The following is a 25870-nucleotide window of genomic DNA, read 5'->3' as shown; positions in this document are numbered from 1 at the left end:
GTATTAGATTATAGAGAAAGGAGTGTGGATGTATACCACTGTCATTTTTAGTATGATTGCTCCTTTCATTTTGTATGGTATTGTAATAATGCTTATGGTTCTGATCTGTACTGTTAGTCTGCTAGTGTTAGCCAAAGTACTGCATCTTAGGACGCGAGGTTTATAAAATAAACTCTTTAAACTTTACCGTGTCTGTATTATTATGTTGTGGACTAACAAATAGATACGGACAGGTATTTCGGATTCCCACCACTCCTGAGAAATATCTAAGTCGCTTGTTCTGGTTTGTCTATACATTGGGACCGCCTAGCTAGATCTAAGCTAACGAATGGGATACTAAGCTAGTCGGATAAGGGGTTCTGGGTTCTGAGGGGAGTTTTCTGGTACACCACAATTCTCTGAGGTCCTGGTCTCCTGCGCATAGTTCTGTGCAAAAGCAGAATCCCTGCAACATGGCGGACCTAACGTTTGGTCTTATGATCTGAGACGCTTTAGTAGTACTTGAGTGTTGGTCCACAACAACCCTCACTCTCGTTTCCGGAAAACAAGAGTGACGGTTTAACCTACCTAGGTTTTGACAAAAGGTTCTATCAAGCTTGAAAATTAAAAAGGTTATAGTTTTTGAGCACAAGTGCTACTGTAAATATCGTTGTAACTCTTTAGGGTGCCCTTATGGCGGTTAATATTCCCACTCATATTAGGGTTCCTCTGCACGCCGGGATGGCCGTGGTCTTTGTGGTCAGTGCTGATACCACCTACCCGTATGAGTTGTTTTACTCATGGGTGACCTTTGAGGAGGTGGATACGGACGATAATTTGTTCCACAACTATACAGCCTCGCCTGTGCCTGCGGCTTATGCCCCATATAGGACACTAGAAATTCCTATTTCTGCCTGGCAGCATACAATTTGGTTTAATGGCGCCCTCCCCCATGAGGTCGTATCGGCGAGAATGGGCCCGTTGTCAATTGCAGGGGCCACATGGCCGGTACTGGCCGGATATACTCCACACCCACGCTACCTGACGCTGGGAGTGGGTGATTTAAGAACACTACACACAGCCCTGATTATGGTCCATAGGGCTTTAGTGCAGTATGTGTCACGCACAGTTCAGGTGGGAGCACCTGCGGTTGCTGGGCACGGGAAGGATCACCATCACGCGGTGGTGATTAGCCCTGTTATGGTTAATGCGGTTGTCGGCAAGCGCCCCCTCAGTAAGGATGAATTTCCTTACTGGCTTGCGGAAAAATTTGATCAATTAGAAGCCGTGTTTCCAAACACTACACCTGTGGATAAACACAGGATACTCACCATTACTTTGCCGAAGGACCTGGTCCCTGAACTTGTTGATTGTGACAATTGGGGCAAGGTTTTTGCTGCGACCTATTCGAAGTGCTACGGCACTCCGTCTATGTCTGTACTACCCTCCGTCATCAAGAAAGTCCAAGAAAGTCATGGTGCGGAGGCAGCTATTGAGTTGGGATTACGGCTTGTCGACAGTTTCGATGTGGTTTGTTCCATGGTAATGGGCAACCTCAAAGGAGATGCCATGCAGTTCCAAGTTGGTAATATGCTGGAGCTTGTGGCTGATGCCGATAAGCCAAGGGAGTTCGCGAAAATTATTGCGAAAGCCTATAGGATGGCTGGACGTAGTGCCTTAGGGGTGAAACCCACCATCAAAATTCCTGATGTAGTGCAGCAAACTAAGGTGAGTTTGTCTACAAAAGACGAAAAGCCCAACTTTCCTAAACAAAGTTGGCGAGCCAAAAAACAAAAGAAGCAGCAACAGAAACAGGTTTCTCGTCCTGCCTCACCCATACAGTCGTATAGTGAACGCACTTATGATTTGCGCGATCGTACTCGTATTAAGTCACCTGATAGATTTCAGGTTTCTGGACAACGCTCTCCTCGTTCTTCACAGGAAACATTGACTTCGCACACTGGTGGTGGAGAGCGTGGGAGAGGACGGTGCACTCAAGGTCGAGACCAGCCCCGCCAGACTGACGGTAAAGGCAAGCAGGAAGACGCTGCCAGGCAACGTCCACCGTTTCAGAAAAAGAAAGTTGCTGCTATCTCAGCGAGATATGCCTCAGATGGTCAGGACACAGCTTCGGAACCTGACATGGGCACTAACGCTGCTAGACAGCGCGGCGGAGGTTACAGTAGTGCGGGAAGCATTGCGTCCATTTCTGGAGGCAACAGCAACTGACATTTATGTGACAGTTGAAACTGCTGATACTCGCGTAGCTCCCCCAGAGAGATTATTTGAAATAGTCCTTAATATTGAGGGTGACATACAACGCAAAATTAAAGTGGTTTTTTGGGATAATCTTACCACCACCTATGATATTCTTTTGGCGGAGAAAGATTGGCCTCCGGCTTTCATTTTGGACGCCCCAAGGGGAGAGGAAGTTATACTTCCTTCCTTTGGGCACGCAGTGCCCACAGAGGAGTCTACTAGGTTAGCCGGGGAGTGGGCACAGGTGCTTGCACCTGCGTTATATCGTAATCAGGTTGGCTGGGATAAATGTTCTCCCAATCACGAGATTCCATTGCGATCCGATCCCCAGCCTCAACCCCAATATCCCATGCGTCGCGAGGCAAGACCTCACGTCGCGTCCATCCTTGAACAATTGGAATATCAAGGAGTGATTGAGACATGTGTGTCACCCATGAATAATCCTTTATTCACTGTAACGAAGCCTGACGGGTCGTACCGCCTAGTTTTGGATTACCGGCATTTAAACTCGCATTGCCGGACGTGTGCGGTACAAAATACTCATAGTTCGGCTCTCGTAGATAGTCTTGTGAGAAAACGTTTCAAAACTACGCTCGACTTATCAAATGGCTTTTATTGCCATAACCTGGCCCCTCTTAGTTATGAGTGGACAGCATTCACCTCGGGTGGCAAACAAAAATTGTTCAAAAGGCTCCCGATGGGCTATAAAAACAGCCCTGGAGTTTTTGCCGCTCGCGTGGTCTCTCTCTTGGAGATGGTAGACCCGGAGGCATACTCGTATGTTGATGACATCTATCTGACAGACGATGAGTTGCTTCCACACCTTGCTCGTGTGGATAACATAGTGACTATGTTTGCAGACTTCGGTTACAAGTTTAACTTTAGGAAGTTCCACATTGCTGAGTTTACAGTGTTGTTCTTGGGGTATGAACTCAATAATGAGGGTCGAGGCTTGGCACCGCAATTCCTTGAGAAATGCGCACGCCTTCATATACCTACGACACTGAAAAAACTACAATCCCTGCTGGGTTTTCTGAATTTCGGTCGATCCTACATTCCTGATTATGCCCAGCGTATCAAGACGCTTTATGCCTTGATACAACCAACTTTTACCAGATCTTGCTGGCTGCCAGAGCACTCATTGGCATTGTATACTTTGCAAACTGATCTTCTTACAGCTAAATATTTAAAGACTCGTGACAACCACACCAACCTGGTCATTAGAATTGTCCCAGGCGCAGAAGGTTTCACGTACTTAACGTTCAATGAGGGCGAGACAGTCCCCATTGCTTACAAATCTCATCTGTACACTTCGGCTGAGCTGCGATTTTCCACTGTTGAAAAAGTCTTAACGGCAGTTCAGATGGCGATCCTGAAAGAACGAGCGCTATCACAGGGAAAGCGCATGCTAGTGGTAACACCGTTTCCTGCTCTCGAAGCAGTCACTAAAGCTAGTGTACCAAATTCTAAGGCATTGCATCCAAGGTGGATACAATGGGCAACCTCCTTAGCTTCGCCTGACGTCGAATACATCTTTGACGTGGCGTTGCAGACTCAAGAGAGTTTGAAGTATGAATTTGTTCATCCTGCTCCTCTGTCATTGCGCCCCATCGAGGAATACCATTGTGTCATATACACTGACGGGTCGGCGCAAAACGCAACTGGATCAAGGCACGCGTATTCAGCGGCTTGCGCAATTGTAGTCGGTACTTTCGTAAATGGAGAGTTCCAATCTGATGCAGTGCATACGCAGTCATTGGGTGATTGTACCGCGCAGTTGGCGGAGCTTCGTGCTCTAGTGCTTGCACTTGAGTTTGCTGATCACAGGGTCACTACTCTTATAGTGAGTGATTCTTACTATTGTGTTCAATCTTACAACGACAATTTGCTTTTTTGGATTATGAATGGTTTTCGTGATTCCAAAGGTGGCACAGTAAAGCATAAAACGCTTTGGGCTCGAGTGGCGGAACTTAAAGGGAGTCTGCCACTTGTGAATGTAATTCACACTCTTGGTCACCAACGAGTTGGTGTCCATGCTGTCGGTAACAGTTTGGCTGACGAGGCAGCTAAAACAGCAGTGGCGACATATTTAGTAGCAGCAGTTACAAGATCAAAATCAAAGATAGATGCTGACATCTTGGCAGCTATTGCTGCCTCTGAGACAGGGACAAACTTCCCTAGAGGTTTCCCTTCTCGATACCATTATCACTTAAGTCCTGATAACATCCCGTTAGTGAGGATTAACGACGTTGGTGATAGATTGATTCCCAACGCGGACTGCAGACCAAATTTGATAACAGCTGCCCACGAAGGTGTTGCGTCTGCGCAAGTCTGGAGTGTCAGCAACTGTGTCTCTTTTACAGCAACGTTACTGGTGGTACGGTTTGTATAAACAAGCGCGGGCTTATGTACTTAATTGTGACATTTGCCAGCAGATCAAACCTTCTTCTGTTGCGCGTCCACCTCCAACGCAGCTGCATATATCTAATCAACCACTTGCGTGTGTTTATTTAGATCACTGCGGTCCTTTTACCTCTGATACTGCGTACAAGTACATCTTGGTTGCAGTGGATTCGTGCACACGTATTCTGTGGGTGTGGCCACAAAGGAGTGCTGATGCCAGGACTGTCATCAAAGCATTGCGTGTCTTCATAGGGAGTTTTGCGTGTGGTACCCTTCACTCTGATCAGGGCCCGGCGTTCGCCTCTAAGGCGTACAAAGAAGCAATGAGAAGTTTGGGGGTCCAAGTCAAATTTTCGTCTCCATACCGGCCTGAGGGCAATAGTGTTGTGGAACGGATGAACCGTGACCTAAAGCAATCGTTGACAGCCAAGGAGTTAGGTACAGGCCGGAACTGGCTTGCCCACTTGTATGACATCCAACGTGCACTTAATAACCTCCCTAGAAGGTCTCTGGGTGGGCGGACCCCGTACATGATGCTCTTTGGAGTGAGAATGTTTGTTCCGGACCTTGATGGTCTAGACATGGCGGCGGCTGCCGCGCCTTTTGACCTAGATGACCACTGTGCTGTATTGCAGAATCTACAAGAAGCAAGAGACACTCTGGCGAAGGAACACATGCCCTCTACATCTGAAGAAGCGCTCCTGATTCCGGTAGTCGGCTGGCTACCTCGAGTTGGTGACTTGGTCCGTGAGAAGGTGGAGAACAAGAAGGAGTTTGGCCCCTCTTATCGTGCACCAGTCCCGGTGCTTGGAGTATTGGGTACACGTACAGTTGTTTTACCCCCACTTCCTGGTCGCAAGGAAAACAGGTACATTTCAATTGAAAATGTCAAGCTACACAGGGTGGCCGATTCTCCATAGTATGACACCTTCGGTTTCCTGCCCTTCGATGCTGAGAAACTCTGTTGTGATGCCACCCTCTATCATCGTGCCTGAGGTTTCCATTGAGATGCTTATAGTTTCAGATCTGCCTGTGCCACCTTCTGCTGGTGGTTTGCCTGGTGATCCGGAGTATGCTTATCCTACAGAAGTCGCTTTGCCCCTATTAAATGCAACAACACTTACCCAGTCACATTCTTCCTTTGAAACTGAATCATTGACATCCACTGTCCCTTCCAAAATTTCTATATTTTTTGCCTGGTTCAAGAGAAATTTTTTGGTTGCACCTTGGACTTACATCTGGTTGGTGCTAATTTGTATTTTTTTTATTCATGACAATTGGCTTTGTGGTAGTATTTTTTAGACTTATTAATGGACACTACCTGAATGAGCGTTCTACAATTCAATTAATTGATGTAACTTTGGCCCCCCATTCCTCATCACACATCATCAAAAGAGACCAGACGTTTGTGAACATCACCGCCTGGCCTGTACGTGATGGGATTGCATGGGATGCAGTGAACTTTCAAATTCATGGTCCCACCGAAGTTATTAATGTGCCAACTGTTTTTCGTGTTTCTATGGGTGATGTGGTTAAACAAAACATCCGCTCAGATGATTGGGATGTACAAGCAATAGAAGCACTGATTTCTGATTTAAAATATTATGCTGCATTTGATGCTGAAGATCTGTATTTAAATACTGCAAACTACGATGAACAATTTTGTTTTCAACATTATGGCACACATTTCCTACACAGAGCAAATACTTTTCGAAATTTTGTTAATTTCACTCAATGGGAACATTGTCCTGTCCCTATGCATGGCAGCTCGGACACTTTATTGAAAAAATTCACATACTTTTCAGATTTTAGTGTGTCAAACCCTGATTCTTTTTATTTTAAGGTGGCGGTAGAACCCGCTTCTAAGGTCAGACTGACACACACAAAATTGTTATATTCCAAATCCTTTATGGATGAATTGGCTATTGAAGGTTATGACGTATTGAAAGCTACTATCGATCTTAAATCGGTTTGGGGAACTAAACCGTGGCAGGTACAGGGAACAGAAGCTTTGCATCGTGCCTGTCTTATCCCTAACCATATCTTATTTTTAAATTTGTCTATTTTTCAGACCACCTGTTTTGGGTTGGCTATATCTAAAAAATTAATTTCCCCCTCGATCCCTGATCTGGGTGCTTATCCTGGTTGGGAAAATCACTCAGATCTGTCCCTTACTATGTTGCAGTCCCTTGTTTCCAATGGCACCTTCAATATTTCAACATTGAATCCTGAGGGTTGGTTGGTGTGGCAAACAAGCTCAGATTCCTGTCAACGTCGGTTTCTGGATTTGGCTCCAGGGTATACACAACTTAGAGTTGACCCTCGTTTCACATCTTCACACACAGTGACTACCTACTCTGTAGGTAAGTTATGTCAGTCATGGCTGCAACATTCCACGTTAACTTCAGTTAAGCTTCAGTTGTCACGCTTAAATGAAAAAATAGATTTGAATGATTTTATTAAGGGTCCTGTAAATGGTAGATCTAAACGATGGGCTTATGCTATTTACAATGAAATTTGGAAATTGTCGCAAATTGAGGCTGCTTCTAGATTACGTGCTATTGACCAGGCAAATATGGAAAAAGTATTAGCTGTGATAGATAATAGTATTAATACTTTGTCTTCTAGAATTTATACATTGGATAATATTGTTTCTTCTGTCGTAGACATTGTGCAAGATGATGTATCTGTGTTGTATCATGGTCAAAATCAGTTGCGTTCAATTATGCAGTTTGCATGGACTTTGCAAACGTTAAAGGCAGGGAAAGTCCCTTGGGATTACATGAATATTTCATCGTTGTTCCTTCCTTTTAATTTAACGGAAAAACAGCAGTTCATGTCCATGAAAGATGCAACTTATGCATTGCTGCATATTGAAAAATTAGAACCTTTACCTTTTTCTGTAGCTGAGTTGAATTCAGCCGTGTGGCTTGTACACGGCTTAGTCACTTTACCTTTTAGTTTGTTCAAATTTAGTTCGTGCATGAAGCATTATGCCATTGGCAGATATGAACAACTTGGTGATGCGTTCCTGCACGAAGTTTGGTCACTTCCGTTCACTTACAGATGCGTAAGGGATGGCAAGGAGGTTTACTTAAAAGGGGAAGAATGCACTTCCGCTCCTGATCACTCTGTGGTTTGTAGACATATACAATTACATGGCGCTTGCAATATACACGCTCCTAATTTAGCTTGTGTCCTAAAGGGGATTCCAATGCCAGTTATAACGTCTTCTTTTAAGCTGCTTGCCAACGATAGTTATTTGCTTTTAAATAGTGAAGCTTGCTGTGGGATGCTAGTGGGTATTCCTTACATAGTCACTGTTTCGCAAAAAGTAGTTTGCTGTAATAACGTCCTTTTCCCACCCCCGCAAGGCCGCCTCGATATATCCATCTGGCCGACGATTCCAAACTTGAACGCAGAGTTCAATAGGATGAGCAGAATAAGGGCTCTTTTGTCTAAAAAAGAGGTTGCGTTGATTTCGTCCCGTGAAACATTTCTTCTTAATGTGGCGAACACACGCACTGAGGTGCAAGCTCTTTTAAATACCGACCTCCCCCTCCATTTTGGAACCTTGATTTAAACTATCTTTAATGCTTCGTCTATGACTGGCCTTGTTCATTTTTTTTAAATTGTGGGCTCAGGCCTCGTGACATCTTTCCAGACTGTTTTTGGTGTGATCCCCGCATTTTTACATTCTATTTTTTCGAGTGTCTTCGGAGGGTTCCCCTTGCTCCTCGCTTTGGTGGCTGGGATCCTCTTGTTGATTTGCGCACTTCGGTATGGCTGCACACCGGGAGTTGCAAGACAGAAAGCTGCACTTGCTCCATCTTCGTAGCCGGATGCTTGATTTCTACAGCACCTTACCACTGGCGGTATTAAGCATCAAGTATGGATTGTCTTTTCGGTTTCCCTTTTTTACGTGTGTGCAACCTGTTTTTCATTGCCTAGATTGTCCCTTCCAATGGGCTCTGGACTTGTGCCTGTCAAACTTGGCGTCACCTGACCCGGATTTTGATGAACTAATGTGTCCCTTAGTGGCTCATGAATTTGATTGTTCTGGTGTCGGGTTTATGGCTTTGGGTGCTGCACACGGAGTCCTTGGAAACTGGGATATCGGAGAGGCAGCTATTGAATTCCTTGAAAGGAGTCATATTGAGGAGACTGACAGTTGTCCTATCATGGTGCTGGATGCTCCGATATTTGATGAACATGTGTGTTCCTTTCCCTTGCTAAATTGGATGGCAGATACTTTTGCGGAACGCTCCAATGATTTCCTCTTGGAAGCAGTTGCAACTTACGGTGCATATACCTTCATGGATTGACTCATTGACATTGTCACTCCAGGGTGCATCCAGGATTGTTAATTTTCTACGAAAGTTTTGCTTATTTTTTAACACATCATTTTTCATTTTTTAAACGAAAAATGTTTTATTCTCGGACTTTACACTTACCTTATATGGACTTATAGTTCATGCCCTTGGTTCCGTTCTGAATCACTTGAACTCTGCGTTCTTGATAAGTGTATCCCTATTGGTTCGTGCTCCGATCATGGGGGGTTTGAGATGGATTAAGCCACGCCCTATTTACAACACTAAGTTAGCATAAACGAGATCATTGTTAGCAAGCAAGCTAGTCGTTTCTGCTGCGCTGCACACGACACTGTTGTTATGTGTTATTCATTTTAGAAATGCTGACTCGACTTTGCCTTACAGGATAACAAACTGTTGTTTCACATTCTTAACCGTGAAATGTGCCCTTGGTCTGTACATCATGCAAAGAACGCGTCTGGGTCACTAGAAGGTACAGAGTGTTGTGTTTAGATTGATCGTACCACTTGTTAGACTTATCATGCATACAGCTGCCAATATCTGAAGGACAAGCGTCTTTAATATTGCAGAACAGTTTGGTTTTACATTCATTCGAACAGAAGAGCTGATGCATGAGAGAGCTAGCTGATCCTTTGATGTGATTCTACTAAGCTGATCTATACGGTATGGGGTCCCCCCTGTTAACCTAAGAGGCCTTCTAATAGTCTAATAATAATAATAATAATGTATTAGATTATAGAGAAAGGAGTGTGGCTGTATACCACTGTCATTTTTAGTATGATTGCTCCTTTCATTTTGTATGGTATTGTAATAATGCTTATGGTTCTGATCTGTACTGTTAGTCTGCTAGTGTTAGCCAAAGTACTGCATCTTAGGACGCAAAGTTTATAAAATAAACTCTTTAAACTTTACCGTGTCTGTATTATTATGTTGTGGACTAACAAATAGATACGAACAGGTATTTCGGATTCCCACCACTCCTGAGAAATATCTAAGTCGCTTGTTCTGGTTTGTCTATACATTGGGACCGCCTAGCTAGATCTAGGCTAACGAATGGGATACTAAGCTAGTCGGATAAGGGGTTCTGGGTTCTGAGGGGAGTTTTCTGGTACACCACAATTCTCTGAGGTCCTGGTCTCCTGCGCATAGTTCTGTGCAAAAGCAGAATCCCTGCAACAGGCCAGGCAGTAATGTTTACAAAAGTCTGGTCCCTTTTCATAATGTGTGATGAGGAATGGGGGACCAAAGTTCCATCAATTAATCCAATCGTAGATCTTTCAGTCAGGTAGTGTCCATTTATAAGTTTAAAAAACACTACCACAAAGCCAATTGTCATGAACAAAAAAATGCATATTAGCACCAGCCAGATGTAAGTCCATGGTGCCACCAAAAATGTCTCTTGAACCAGGCAAAAAATATAGCAATTTTGGAAGGGGCATTGATTCAGTGTCATAGGAAGAACGGGACTGGGTAATCGCTGTTGAATGTAATAGAGGCAACGGGACACCTGCAGGATAAGCATACTCAGGATCATCAGGCAAACCACCATCAATAGGCGGCATAGGAGGGGCAGCAACTGCATGCATCTCAACGGCAACCTCAGGCATGATGTTCGAGGGCGGCATCACAACAGAATTTCGCAGAATGGAAGGGCAAGAAACTGAAGGTGTCATACTATGGAGAATCGGCCACCCGCTGTAGCTTGACATTGTCAATCGAGATGTACCTGTTATCCTTGCGACCAGGAAGTGGTGGTAAAATAACTGTACGTGTACCCTGGACTCCAAGCACCGGGACTGGTGCACGATAAGAGGGGCCAAACTCTTTCTTGTTCTCCACCTTCTCATGGACCAGGTCACCAACTCGAGGTAGCCAGCCGACTACTGGAATCTGGAGCTCAGCTTCGCATGTAGAGGGTATGTGTTCCTTTGCTAGAGTGTCTCTGGCTTCTTGAAGATTCTGCAATACAGCACAGTGATCATCTAGGTCAAAAGGCGCGGCAGCCGCCGGCATGTCTAGACCCTCAAGGTCCGGAACAAACATTCGTACTCCAAAGAGCATCATGTATGGGGTCCGCCCACCCAGAGACCTTCTAGGGAGATTATTAAGTGCACTTTGCACGTCATACAAGTGGGTTAGCCAGCTTCGGCCTGTACCTAAAACCCTTGCTGTCAAAGATTGCTTTAGGTCACGGTTCATTCGCTCCACAACACTATTGCCCTCAGGCCGGTATGGAGACGAAAATTTGACTTGGACCCCCAAACTTCTCATGGCTTCTTTGTAAGCCCTAGAGGCAAACACAGGGCCCTGGTCAGAATGAAGGGTACCACATGCAAAACTCCCAATAAAGGCACGCAAATCCTTGATGACCGTCCGGGCATCAGTACTCCTTTGCGGCCACACCCACAGAAAACGTGTGCACTAATCCACTGCAACCAAGATGTACTTGTACGCAGTATCAGAGGAAAAAGGACCACAGTGATCTAAATAAACACACGCAAGTGGTTGATTAGATATATACAGCTGCGTTTGTGGTGGACGCGCGACAGAAGAAGGTTTAATCTGTTGACAAATGTCACATAAAAGGACATAAGCTCGTGCTTGTTTGTACAAACCGTACCACCAGTAACGTTGCTGCAAAAGTGATACAGTCGCCGAAACGCCGGCATGTGCAGACGCAACACCTTCGTGGGCAGCTGTAATCAGTGATGGTCTGCAGTCCGCGTTGGGAATCAATCTGTCACCAACGTCGTTAATCCTCACTAATGGGACGTTATCAGGACTTAAACGATAATGGTAGCGGGAAGGGAATCCTTTCGGAAAGCCCGTCCCTGTCTTGGACGCAGCAATAGCTGCCAAGATGTCATCATCAATCCTAGTTTTGGATCTTGTAACTGCTGCTACTAAATATGTCGCCAGTGTGGTTGTTGCTGCCTCGTCAGCCAAGCTGTTACCGACAGCATGGACACCAACTCGTTGGTGACCAAGAGTGTGAATTACATTCAGGAGGGGCAGACCTTCTTTAAGTTCTGCCACTCGAACCCAAAGCGTTTTGTGCTTTACTGTGCTACCTTTCGAATCACGAAAGTCATTGTGACTCCAAAAGTGTAGATTCTCGTTGTATGATTGAACACAATAGTACGAGTCACTCACTATAAGAGCGGTGACTCGAGGATCAGCAACTCCAGTGCAAGCACCAGAGCTTTCAGTTCTGCCAACTGCGCGGTACAATCACCCAATGACTGCATATGCACGACATCAGACTGGAACTCACCGTTCACGAAAGTACCTACAACAATTGCGCAGGCCGCTGAATAGGCATGCTTTGATCCAGACCCATCAGTGTAAATGACACAATGGTACTCCTCAAGCGGGCGCAATGTCAGAGGAGCCGGATGAACAAATTCATACTCCAAGAACTCCTGTGTCTGTAATGCCGCGTCAAAGATATATGTGACGTCAGGCGAGGTCAAGGAGGTTGCCCATTGTATCCACCTTGGATGAAAAGCCTTAGAATTAGGTACACTGGCTTTAGTGACCGCCTCAAGGGCAGGGTACGGTGTTACCACCAGCATGTGCTTCCCCTGTGATAGCGCTCCATCTTTCAGGATCGCCATCTGAACTGCTGTCAGTACTTTTTCGACAGCGGAGAAGCGCAGATAAGCCGAAGTGTACAGATGAGATTTGTATGCAATGGGGACGGTGTCGCCCTCATTAAACCTCAAGTAGGTGAAACCCACTGCACCCGGTACGATTCTAATGACCAGGTTAGTGTGGTTATCACGAGTTTGTAAACATTTTGAAGCAAGAAGATCAGACGGCAAAGATTGCAATGCAGCCAAATGCTCAGGCAGCCAGCAGGATTTGGTAAAAGTAGGTTGTACTAAGGCATAAAGCGACTTGATACGCTGGGCATAATCAGGAATGTAGTTACGACCGAAATTCAGAAAACCCAGCAAAGATTGTAATTTCTTCAGTGTCGTAGGAGTGCTAAGGCGTGCGCATTTCTCAAGGAACTGCGGAGCCAAGCCTCGACCCTCATGATTGAGTTCGTACCCCAAGAACAACACTGTGAACTTGGCAATGTGGGACTTCGCACAGTTGAACTTGTAACCGAAGTCAGCAAACATAGTTATTATTATGTTATCCACGCGAGCAAGGTGTGTAAGCAACTCGTCGTCCGTCAGGTAGATGTCATCTACATACGAATATGCTTCCGGGTCAATCATCTCCAAGAGAGAGACCACACGAGCAGCAAAGACCCCGGGGCTATTTTTATAGCCCATCGGGAGCCTTTTGAACTTCTTTTGTTTGCCACCCGAGGTAAACGCCGTCCACTCATAGCTATGAGGGGACAGGTTGTGGCTATAAAAGCCATTGGAGATGTCAAGAGTAGTTTTAAATCATTTTCTCACGAGACTATCGACGAGAGCCAAACTGTGTGTATTCTGTACCGCACATGTCCGGCAGTGCGAATTTAAGTGCCGGTAATCCAAAACTAGGCGGTACGATCCGTCAGGCTTCCTCACAGTGAATAAAGGATTATTCATGGGTGACACACATGTTTCAATTACTCCCTGATATTCCAATTGTTCAAGGATGGACGCGACGTGAGATCGAGCCTCGCGATGCATGGGGTATTGGGGTTGTGGCTGGGGTTCTGACCGCAGCGGAATCGTATGATTGGGAGAAAATTTGTCCCAGCCCACCTGAGTACGGTACAACGCAGGTGCGAGCACCTGCGCCCACTCCCCGGCTAACCTGTTAGAATGTTCCAGTGGCACTGTGTGCCCAAACGACGGTAGGATTACTACCTCCCCTCTAGGAGCCTCTAAAACAAAAGCTGGGGGCCAATCTGCCTCCGCCAAAAGGATATCATAGGTGGAGGTTAGATTATCCCAAAATACCACTTTAATTTTACGTTGTATGTCACCCTCAATTAAAAGGACAATTTCAAAAATCCGTTCAGGGGGAGCTACGCGAGTATCAGCAGTTTCTACACTTACATATGTATCAGTTGCTGTCGCCGCCAGAAATGGACGCAGCGCTTGCCGCACTACTGTAACTTCCGCCGCGCTGTCTAGCAGTGTTAGTGCCCATGTCTGGTTCAGAAGTTGTGTCCGTACCATCTGAGGCATATCTCGCAGTCAGAGCAGCAACGTTTTTCTTCTGAAACGGGGATCTTTGACGTGCAGACTCGTCCTGCTTGCCTTTACTGTCAGTCTGACGGGGCTGCTCACTACCTTGAGCACCCCTTCCCTTCCCACGATCTCCGCCACCGGATTGAAAAGCCGATGTTTCCTGTGAAGAACGAGGAGAGCGTTGTTCAGGAACCTGAAATCTATCAGGTGACTTAATATTAGAACGATCGCGCAAATCATAAGTGCGTTCACTTTGTATCTGCACCGGCGACGCAGAACGAGACCTCCGTTTCTCTTGCTGCTTCCCCTGTTTTTTAGCTCGCCAACTTTGTTTTGGAAAGTTGGGCTTCTCGTCTTTTGTAGACAAACTCACTTTAGGCTGCTGCACCACAGTAGGAATCACCACGGTGGGTTTCACACCCAAGGCGCTACGTTCCACCATTCTGTAGGCTTTCGCTATAATTTTTGCGAATTCCTTTGGCCTGTCGCCCGGATCCACAAGTGCCAACATATTACAAACTTGGAATTGCATGGCATCTCCTTTAAGGTTGCCCATAACCATGGAACAAACAATATCGAAGCTGTCGACAAGCCTCATTCCCAACTCAATTGCTGCCTCTGCACCATGATTGTCTTGGACCTTCTTGATGACCGAGAGCAGTACAGACATAGACGGAGTGCCATAGCACTTCGCATAGGTCGCAGCAAAGACCTTGCCCCAATTGTCACAGTCGACCATATCCGGGACCAGATCCTTCGGCAATGTAATAGTGAGTATCCTGTGTTTATCCACAGGAGAAGTATGTGGAAACACGGCTTCTAATTGATCAAATTTTTCAGCAAGCCAGTAAGGAAATTCATTCCTATTTTGGGGGCGCTTGCCGACAACCGCATTAACCATAACAGGACTGATGACCACCGCGTGATGGTCAGTCGTGTGGCCCGCAACTGCAGGTGCCCCCACCTGTACATTGCGAGACACGTACTGCGCTAACGCCCTATGGACCGTAATCAGGGCAGTGTGTAGCACTCGTAACTCCGCCACCGCCACAGTCATGTAGCGGGGATGGGGTGTATAACCGGCCAGCACCGGCCATGTGGCCCCTGCAATAGACAACGGGCCCATTCTCGCCGGTGCTACCGCATGGGGAAGGGCGCCATTAAACCAAATAGTATGCTGCCAGGCAGTGAGGGGAATCTCAAGTGTCCGATAAGGGGCATAGGCTGCAGGCACCGCTGTGTGAGTATATTCGTGAAACAAATTGTCGTTTGCATCCACCTTCTCAAACGTCACCCAAGAGTAAAACAACTCATACGGGAACGCCGCATCAGCGCCTACCACTAAAATAACAGCCAAGCCATCATCCGGGACCCCATAGACCCTCAAATGTGCGGTCAGGGGAACCCGACTATGCGCGGCAACATTGACCGCCATTTGGACACTCAGAAGAACAACAAAAAGCTATACTGTAGCACTGGGGTTCAGAAAAAGAAAACCTTTTTAATTATCAAGCTTGAAAGAACCTTTAGTCGAAACCTAGGTAGGTTAAGCCGTCACTCCCGTTGTCCGGAAACCAGAGTGAGGGCGTTGTGGACTAATAAAAGCACTACTAAGGCGTCTCAGATCAAAAGACCAAACGTTAGGTGCGCCATGTTGCAGGGATTCTGCTTATGCACAGAACTATGCGCAGGAAACCAGGACCTCAGAGAATTGTGGTGTACCAGAAACTCCCCTCAGAACCAAGAACCCCTATCCGACTAGCTTAGTGTCACATTTGTTATCCGAGATTTAGCTCGGCGGTCCCAATGTATAGACAACCCAGAACAAGCGACTTAGATACTCTCAGGAGTGGTGGGAATCCGAAATACCCGTTGGTAGCTACATATCAGTCCACAACAGAATTACAAAGACACAGTAAAGTTTAAAGAGTTTATTTTTTAAACCTCGCGTCCTAAGATGCAGTACTTTGGCTAACACAAGCAGACAAATGGTTAGCATCAACACCATCAGCATTGTTACAATACCATAGAAAATGAAAGGAGCAATCATAATAATAATGACAGTGGAAAGCAACCACCCTCCTTTCTTTAGCAACTAATAAGTTATTATTCGACTAATAGAAGGTCTCTTAGGTTTGCATGGGGGACCCCACACCTTATAGATCAGCTTAGAAGAATCACATCACAGGATTAGCTAGGCTCTCTCCTGCAACAGCTCTTAGTTTCGAATGTAACAGAAAACATGCTGCTCTGTAATATTAAAGGACTCGTCATTCAGGTATTGGCAGCTGTATGTATTTTGTGGCTAAGAAGTGGTACGATCAACCTGAACACAACAACCTGCACTGTCTAGTGACCCAGACACGTTCTTTACACGGTGTACAGACCAAGGTCACTGCTCGCTGTTAAGGATGTTAAACAACAGACGGTTCTCATGTGAAGCAAAGTCGAGTCAGCAGTTCTTTAATGAATAACATGTAACAACAGTGTCGCGTGCAAAAGCAGCAGAAGCGGCAAACTGGCTTTCTAACAGCCGTCGAGGTTATGCTAACTTAGCGTTGTACATAGGGAGTGGTTAACCCATACTACACCCTCCAGCGAGCTTTGTTAATTTTTGAAGATTTCTGCTCTGCTCGTGGCCTTGAAGTTAATGTGTCAAAAAGGAAATGTATGGCTTTTAACCCACACAGAACTTTTAAAGGTAGTATTTTAAGGAATAATCGACCACTAGAACAAGTTAGAGCTTTTACATACTTGGGGGTGAATTACAGAGGGACCTAAAGTGGAACTATCAAATTGACATGGCCACATTAAAGCACCGACAACTTTCGGGAGCGCTAAGTACTGAGCATAAAAAGTCATTTACAAAACCAATCAGACCTGTGCTCCAAGTTTACGATATGAAAGTTGTCAGCTCTGCCCTTTATGGTGAAGAACTATGGGGGGTTGAGAACATATCTAATTTAAGCATTTCAGAAAGCAAGTTCCTGCGTAGCATCACTATCCTCCCCCAAAGTACTCCATTACGGCCGCTACGATATGACCTTGGCAGAAAACCCATATCGGAAGTTGCCAAACTGCACCCAGTCTTATACTGGTGCAGGTTGTGGACAACACCAGAAATGTCATCATATGCAGCGGGCTTTCTAGATGTAATAAAATCCAATAGCTTTCACAAAATTGACTGGCTAAGGGGAGTTAGAAATATTCTAGTGGGTATGGGCATGAAAATGCTATGGGAGAACCCAACAGAGGTCTGTATTCCCTCAAAAAAGACCTTAAAAGAAAAGTATTGGGAGATGGCTACCTACAATGCTTTGAGAGATACTGATTCTGGTTCTCTGAGAGGAATCTTCTTGGAATCAAAACTTATTCCAAGCCTCGAAACTTACTGGGACACCATTACCAAACCACTGGATAGGAAAATGTACTTCCAGTTGAGGGAAGGCTCACTGGCCCTAAGATCTTTTACTTCTAGGTGGTCTCCCTCAAGTGATAATAAGTGTCCTGCATGCGCGATCCACATAGAAACCGTCGCACATATGCTCTTCACCTGCCCTGCCTATGTTGCCCCTCGACGGGTCTGGCTGAGTCCCATATGCAAATTACTAGGTACTAGAAGGAGTGCGGAAGCTGAAAGGATCATACGCACTAGCACCTCCTCATCAGTTACAACAGCAGTTACAAAATATCTAGGGTGGATGTGGGTAATAAGGCTGAAATCGATACCTGGGTGAAATGGTTTTGTGAACTGTGATCAGCTAACACATTGAACTAACGTTGTAAATGTCTCCATGTCACTTAAATTCATCTAGTTTTACTTGGATTAGATCTTAATTATCAGAGATGAAGTGGGCCATATTGAGCTTCCTATGATCAAGCAATTTGTACAAATTTTAAAATTGGTAGATTTGAAGATTTTTAACCAATTTTCCACCAACAGGACTGCTTTACAATCTATGTATGACATTTTTCTGTATATATATTTAAAATGTTTTTGTAATGTGTTTTTATGGCTATATGTTGAATAAAGCTTGTTTGGATTGGACCTCATACCTCACCTCAGCCATGAGTGCTATCTCAAAAGAACTGGAGATAGTAGAAAGATGCATAGATGTAGTCGAAAAGTTAATTACAACTAGTGACACCATGGGGCTTTCTGACCCTCTACAGGTTGTCAATTATCCCAAGCACACAGGCTGCTCTGAACTCTCGCCCAGCACGATCATTGGAGACTATAGTTGCCCAAAATCCTTGCATTATTCACAGATCTCTTAGAAATTCCACCATCTCTAGTACAAATAATGTTCCCCTACAGGCCTAAAAGTCTTTACCAGCCAAGAAGATAAGACGTAATGATACAATACAGAAAGTCTCGTTAGGCGAGAAGAAGCCTTGCATAAAGCCTGAAGCCCTCCCCCTCCCCTTAATAACTATATTACCTGTAGAGCAGGTATTGAGACCTCTCTACAGGAGGTATGCAAACCCCAATTTGATAATCTGGAGACCTTTATGATGTATTTCCGATGGGATGTTTTTTCACAGATTAAGTCATAGGGGACAAAATGCAAGCTCTCATGAACCAATGTCACAATTTCCCAAAAGGGAAAGTTAGACCTCAGCCCCATTCCGCAATTCAGTTAGGTTAAACCTTATACACAAGTGGCCAGCCTTCTTTAGAGCCGTTTAATCTGCAGCCCACAAGCATAGACAAGTTATACCCCCAAATGGCTCATGCTGCAGCTATATATTCTCTGCTGCTTAAGCCAATGGTATTTGCCAAAGTCGATTGCTACAGCGAAAAAGCACATTTTAAGGCCAACAAGCCATAAGCAAGGAGTGTGAGGATACGTTAATATACTTGAAGGTGCCCTTCCAGAGACTCAGGAATTACATGAGGATTGGCAATGTTTAAAAACAAAGATGCTCATTGGTGTAAATCAAACTCAGGCTGGCCAACTAACCTTGCAGATGAAATTATAATGGTCAGGCGGGTGGGATGGCTGGGGTACTCTCCCAAGACCTCCAGAGGCGATTGTGTCATGATAAATTTTAGAAACCCTCGCTTAGTAAGCCAGCTATTACACGGACAGGACCGCCACATGAAAGGATCAGGTGAAATCTGTGCATTGCCATTGGGTGTCTTTCACCGACCTTTTTCCTTTAGATCACAGGCTCACAAACATCCCTCACCAGTCGAGGCCCAACTCCCCTTGCTCCCTTTACCCATTTGAACAATTTTGTGCTGTTTAAGGGTTTGTCAGACGTATAATGACTGGATGAGCCCCCAGCCATGTCTTCTTTGCTAAATAGCAATAGCCCTGAACCTAATGAGGAAGACGTTCCCAGCAAACTCCCTAATCTGGATGGTATTACGAAATAAGACAGCTTTCATTTCTTGTCCAGGAATATTGCATGTATAAGCAATAAACTGGACAACAATGACTGGTTGGAAATGTTTAAGGAGTACGTCATAGTGTGTTGCCAAGAGACTTGGGCACTTGAGGACTTCCAAGTAGATGGGTTTCAATCCTTCTGTTCAGCTGCTTCACCATCCTCATCAGGCAAACCAGAGCGGGATTAGGGGTTCTTATCTCCCTAAGTAATGGTAACCTGAAAGCTGTAAAGTTATTTTATTACACCCTGTTCCCAGATTTTACTCTTGAGAAGCCCAGAGACCTTGGATGTCCAAGTAATTAATTATTATTTGAATTATTTTGTCACTATCCCACTGACCTGGTAAGGGAACTGGATCAATTCATAATGGACTGTTGTATGAAACACCCAGATAGGGGAGCCAGCCTTTGGATGGGAGATTTTAACATTTTCTCCTGCCCTGTCAGAGGCGATCGGGTCTGTGGGGTCACAAAGCGGCAAGAGGAAAACCTAATGCATTTTTTGCACAGCCCGTATGGGATTGCCAAGAACCAGAGTGTAACCTATTCTTTAGCTCAGTCATTTTTAAAGAAAGTGATCCCATTCCACCAACTTTTACTGTCAAAGGCAAGGGTTTCTACTATTGGTTTTATTTTGTTTTCTTCTGACATTGTCCTGTACTTACAGGATTCTTAAATCCTCTCCTCACTATAGGTGATCACAACCCTTATTTAGTAGTTTTAACATGTCCAGTTCTTAAAAGTTGATCCCCTGCCCTCTAGTTTTCCAAGAACAAGGGTATCCGCCTGAGATGGGAAATAGTAGACCATAGAAAATTTTGGGAAAGTTTAATTTCCTAGAAGCATGATGATATTATGACATGCTTATCGAAGGAGGCATACATTGAGGATGTTAGGTAGAGCTTGCATTCAGCTTGTTGGTCATCCAACCAAAGCAAAATGAACCCTGTCCTTTTAAATGATTTAACTTGATTTGCACTGCAACCTTAAAACAGCTAAAAGAAGCCCTAAAAGCATCTTCACGTAATATGGCGAAGGTTAGACTTCCAAGGTCCTCATATAAATCCACTATAGAAATTAGAAAACAGGCATTTAGGAAACAGGCATGGGATGATTATCAAGCGGCCTCTGCTCTTAGGGATTCAAAGACTTTCTGGGAAGTTATTATTAGGCCCTATTTCTCAGATGACAACCAGCCTAAAATAGAGTGTCGCATTCCCACCGAAGAGTGGGTCGTCACTTTTCAAAAATGTTTTGTAAAGACCTGTCACCTCAATCTATAGCAGAGGTACCCACACCCTCCCATGCTGAAACATTTGCCCTAAGCAATTCAATTGAAATCGTGCAGTAACAATAGCAATTTTAAAATCATCTGCCGGAAAGATTTGTGTGCGAGATGAGGTCCCCATTGATGTTTTTAGACAGGATCCTTTTTTTTGGGTTCCTCTGTTAACAAACATTTTTCATGCTCTGCTGAGAGGTGACATCTCAACTCCTGAAAGAAGTCCTCTATAATCCCGATTTTCAAAAAAGGTAATCAAAATCAACTCTCATTTCAAAGACCCATCTCCCTCCTGGATTCCTCCATGTGGATCTTACGGTGGGTAATTCCCCAAATATTGGAAGATTGGGCTGCCAATAATACGTTTTTTTCAGAGGCACAATATATCTTTCACATGGGGGTAGACACAGTTGAGCAAACATTGAACCCCCTGATGATTTCAGGGAAATATGTCCATGCCTGGCACGGGGCAAGCTATGGCTAATGATCAGGAAAGCAGCGATTGACCCTGCCTTGATTAATGTATTAAAACGTTTACACTATGGACCAACAGCTCAGTTCCACTTTGATGCAAATGGAGATTGTACCCCCTCATTTTATTCCAACAAGGACTTAAGACAGGGTTGTATTTTAGCTCCCTTTTATTCCTTTTTATATATAAATTCTCTTGAGATGGAGCTGGTGACTGAAGTTAAACATCTTCCCAGAGTTGGGAACCTAGTACTTCTTGCTTTACTTTACGGGGATGAGGCGGCTCTAATTGCCCGTACAGCTAATAGCCTCCGATTGCTCCTTGACATTTTTATTGAATTTATGGGGGACTTGAAGTCACACATAATGACATGCAGTCCAAAGAAAGACTCGTTCTCGCCCTTATAATATATATGGGATCCCTAGCTTTAAAGTACAGAGTTTTAACTTCCTAGTAGTAGTGTTCATGGGAGATCTGAGTTGGGACAAACTTCTGACCCAGTGGGCCTTTAAGCTTGAAGGGCTATAAATGTAATGTTCAGGTTTTCTAAGAACCTTGGACATAAGCCTATAAGGAAACTGACCATCATGTATAAGACTAAAGGCTACGACGGTCTATTGCACCGCCATAGTCATGGTGGCAGTCTGTAGACCACCAGACTGACATTCCACCCATCATATTCGGATTTTGGCGGTGGGACCACCACAGGACCACTGCTACTGCTGGAGATCCACAATCCCTCAGCAGTCTTGCAGCGGTCTGAGGCTGAAATATGCTGGCGGGCAGTTACAGCACCACCAAGCATATTACGAGTTTCCTCACCACCACAGTTTTCATGGTGGTGAGCCGGCCATGAAAAAAAAATGTAGCAGTGAGGAAACTAAGGGAGCTTCACAGGGCCCCCTGTTGCCTCCGGGCCATGAGAGGCAGGCAGGGGGGCAAATGGTGTGCTACCCCTATGCATGCAACTCCAGTTCCTACACGGCATGGACCTCACTGTCCATGCAGTGCAGGAATGTGCTTTGGCGTTCCCATGGCAATGCCTTGATAAGGCTCACATATGAGCCTTAGCACGGCACTGCTATGAGGCCGCAAAAGCAGGACCACTCGATCTGGATTATAGTCTGAATCAGGCGGGCAGTCTCAGTACGGGTTTGGCGGTGTGACAACGGGGTGCTGGTGTGGTGGCCCACTGCCACACTGGCAAACTCTATAAGGCCTTAAATGTCTCTCTGAGGGGGCCTTTGGAGCAAGCGTAAGGGGTTATACTTCCCTGGGTAGTCTTTAAATTATTGAAAGTACATTTTTGTGTAGATTGCTAGCAACACCTAGGTGCATGGCCTTCCTTATTACCCATTTGGAATCTGGCCTTCCTTTTTTTAGGACATAGTTCAGGTTGATCCATTGCTACTCTGGCTTAACATGTGGCTCTCACCTCACACTTCATTTATACAAATGGTTATTGATAACTGCTTAAGACAAGGTCACGCTGCGTCTATCCCATGGTTAGTCTATGTCAAAAAGATTCTTGTTTGACCCCATCCAGCCAAATCTCTTCTATTCCCCAAATAAAATTGATATTAGTAAAAAACTATAGTGAAATCCCTCTATTTTCAGCGTAGAAATCAAGCTAGACTTGCTCAATGCCAATCCATGACTACAGTTTCTCACAATCTAGACTTAAAGCATGCATAGGACACCAAACCATCTTTTGAGTGTTTTGAACTCTGAACATAGATTTTATTTGACCAGTTTTAGACAAAGCACATTGCACCTTCTGGTAGCCCAGTCCCAACAGGGCACCTGGTTCCATACTTTAACACCCTGCCCCTGTGATTGCACTTCTAAACAAACACTTGCACATTTTTTATGTCTTTTTGTGGTTTCTACATTTGGCTGAGGTCACAATATTTACACACTGTGCTGCGTACATTCGGTTCCAGTTCCTCTAATGTATGGTTGAATCACCTCCAACGTTTAGATTGAGAATGTTGTCGCTTCACTGTCATATGCTATATTCTACAATCCCTTAGCATCAGAAGATCTGTGAAATATAGTAATTCTCGAGAATTCATGAAGTCTTATTTTAACCGTACATTTCTGTCTATGCTTATCAATGGATAATTGATTAATGGGTTTAAATTTGAGCTACATTGATTGTGATATGACGGGTGCATGAATGTATTATGAATTTTACTAACAATCATATTTTATTTTGTACTTTTAACCTCTAGCCAGTTGTTTGTAACAATTCTCCATTGAAATGTATCTTTTTATGGCTATTTTACGAATAGAAGCATTTGACTGACTGACTGGCTAAGGCAGGAAAATTCCAACTTTCCTGTAGCAGACCTGAGACATGTTTAAAGGGCTACTTAAGTGGGTGGTCCATTTAGTGCTGCAGGTCCACTGCTGGTCTTTAATTTACAGACCCTAGGCACAGGCAGTGCCCCTTTACTAGGGACTTACAAATAAATGTAATATGCCAATGGGGTATAAGCCAATTCTACCATTGTTTAAGGAGGGAGCACAAGCACTTTAGCACTGGTTAGCAGTGGTAAAATGTGCAGAGTCCTAAAGTCAGAAAAAACAAAGTCAGTAAAAAAGGAGGGTTGAAGCAAAATGTTTGGAGGAAAACTACGCCATGGATTCCAGGTCTAACAGATCTTCTCTGAGATTTTGACAGGAAAACCAAAAGGTTCAGTGGGCTTAATGTTTCCAGCCTCCATTCCATTGTGGTTCGCTTGCAAAAATGCCCAGGTCCTGAAAAACCACAAAAAGTGACATCTGATTAGTGCTTGATGATCTAACACTTTAAAAATTCATATCTACCAGTTCCTCAAACCTATTTGATCATCTTGGTTTTGCTTTGCTCGTGCCTGTCTCTATTGTTCTAAATTGGTTTCGAACAATTTCGTTGTTATATGTTCTTTTCTTTAAAATTGTGGGTAATGCTTCAGCTTAAAACACGCTTCTCGGATGGTTGACTTTTGTTTGTGCTATAGCTACAAGGGTTAGGCAGTGATTTTCACAAAAGTATGTTTTTACCTAACTGAGTGAGTTTATTGAGATTCTGACAGTGCGCACACCTTAAAAACGAATGCTAACCACAGGTGCAGTGACAGTTGTTTTCATATTCATTGTCAAGTACTTATTTGTCACAAACCTACAACATATGAAGCAACGTATTCGCATTAGAGTCCCTTTTCTCTCATATATACCTGATCTTATTTTCTTATGCCATAACTGTTACACCTTTGCAACATCCTTGGTGAACGAAGACCCTAACAGACATTTAACAATGTTTCAAAAAGAGTAACTGGTTCTGTGACATTTGATAAGAATCAATGTCAATGATGGAGAAATTTCAATGGCTTAATTAAAAAAACAGAGTTGTGTTCAGTGGTGGCTAAAATGTCAAATAAATCAATATTCTCCAAAAGACAACAAGTCATTTAGAAAGCTCAAGATGGGTGACTATGGGTGAATGGAGTTCTGCCTTCTCCATTGGTTCTGTGGCAGTTTCTGATGTCCTTTCCCAAGCAGCGGTTGAGCAAAGAAACACTGGAATGTTCCACCGAGGTTCCTTTAATGCAAGCAATTTCTGAATAGGAAGCTACTCTGTCTAAAATCATGGAGAAGCACCTCAATTCTCAACTGGTGGCTTATATGAAGGAGTATGAACTTCCCGATTCCTCTTAATTTGCTTTCAGAACCAGTCATGGGACAGACACTGCTTTGGTCTCGGCTGTCCACAACATCCGCTTGGTGGTTGATGCAGGGCAGGCTGCTGCCCTGATCCTTTTGGATCTCTCCACAGTCTTCAATACTTGAAATTTCGTAATACCAATCAGTTTCTGCGGGGATCTCCAAATTGCATAGGCTACCTCTTAAACAGCGCATTACCTTTAAGGCCTTCTGCATTGTTCACAGGGTGGTGCAAAATATCAGCCTCAGAGTACTGACTAAAATGTTCCAAAGAAACAGCCTTACTAGACATCTTTTTCTCGACTAACTAAAACCTTGTAGTTGTGCTTAAGTTAAGGAAGACCAGGTAGGATGGTAGGGCTTTTTCCATGGCCGCAGCAAAACTTTGGACTTCTCTTCCACGCGATATCAGGAAAGAATTGGCTTTTCATTCTTTCATTCCTGGCCAGTGATTTGCCTAGGGATAGTAGTCCTTTCCTCTGTCTTTCTCTCTGGAGCTCTCCAATCTTTAGCGCCTTGACACCTCTGGTTTTGGTGAGCTTTATAAATCTTTTTTTTTTTTAAAAGAAACTGTACCGAATATGGCTGCAGATCTCTTGAGAAAAGACCTCCAATTTGACTTGAGGGCAAGTCTGATATAACAAGACTAACAAGTGTTGTTAATACAAGTTAATTTTACCAGCTAGTCAGCTCATAAGGTGATGAGGCACACAAAATGGTCAATATTGAGGAAATAAGCCCTGGAGATTTAGAAATAGTGGCATGTTGCAGCATGTGGCAGCAGTTGAGGCACATAGGGCACTATGATCAGCTCTGGCTTAGAGCCAAATGGACCTATGTTGTTGCTTGGTATGGGGGAGCAATCATGGCCATGACTAGAAATAGCCTATATGGGGCCT

This window comes from Triturus cristatus, chromosome 4_2, assembly GCF_964204655.1.
Source record: "Triturus cristatus chromosome 4_2, aTriCri1.1, whole genome shotgun sequence".
NCBI lineage: Eukaryota > Metazoa > Chordata > Amphibia > Caudata > Salamandridae > Triturus > Triturus cristatus.
The sequence above is the reverse complement of the archived record's forward strand: the minus strand, read 5'-3'. Positions refer to the sequence as shown.